Genomic DNA, 443 nt, shown 5'->3' on the forward strand with positions numbered 1-443 from the left:
CCCCCCCGCGAGTTTCGCGGGTCTTCTTTCTTGTGAAGTCTGTTGGGTGACCTTGGGCCAGTCACAGTTCTCTCAGAGCTCTCTCAGCCCCACCTGCCTCACAAGGTGCCCGTTTTGGGGAGAGGAAAGGAAGGCAATTGTAAGCCACTTTGAGATTCCTTTGGGTAGAGAAAAGCAGGGTATAAAAACCTTGGGCCAGTCACTCTCTCTTAGCCTAACCTACCGCATGGGGTTGTTGTGAGGGTAAAACAGAGAAGAGACTGACGTAAGCCGCTTTGGGTCCTCGCTAGGGAGAAAGGCAGGATATAAATACCTAAGTAAATGAAATTAAATAAAGGGCACAAGTTGAATCAAGGCCCTCCGTGGTGCCTTTCAAAAATACTGGTGACGTTTGATCCCAGAACTCTCTGAATCTCAGCTAGCTAGGCCCTCTATGTGGCCTT

The sequence above is a fragment of the Gekko japonicus genome, unplaced genomic scaffold (assembly GCF_001447785.1).
Source record: "Gekko japonicus isolate JY-2015 unplaced genomic scaffold, Gekko_japonicus_V1.1 scaffold8, whole genome shotgun sequence".
NCBI classification, from domain to species: Eukaryota; Metazoa; Chordata; class Lepidosauria; order Squamata; family Gekkonidae; genus Gekko; species Gekko japonicus.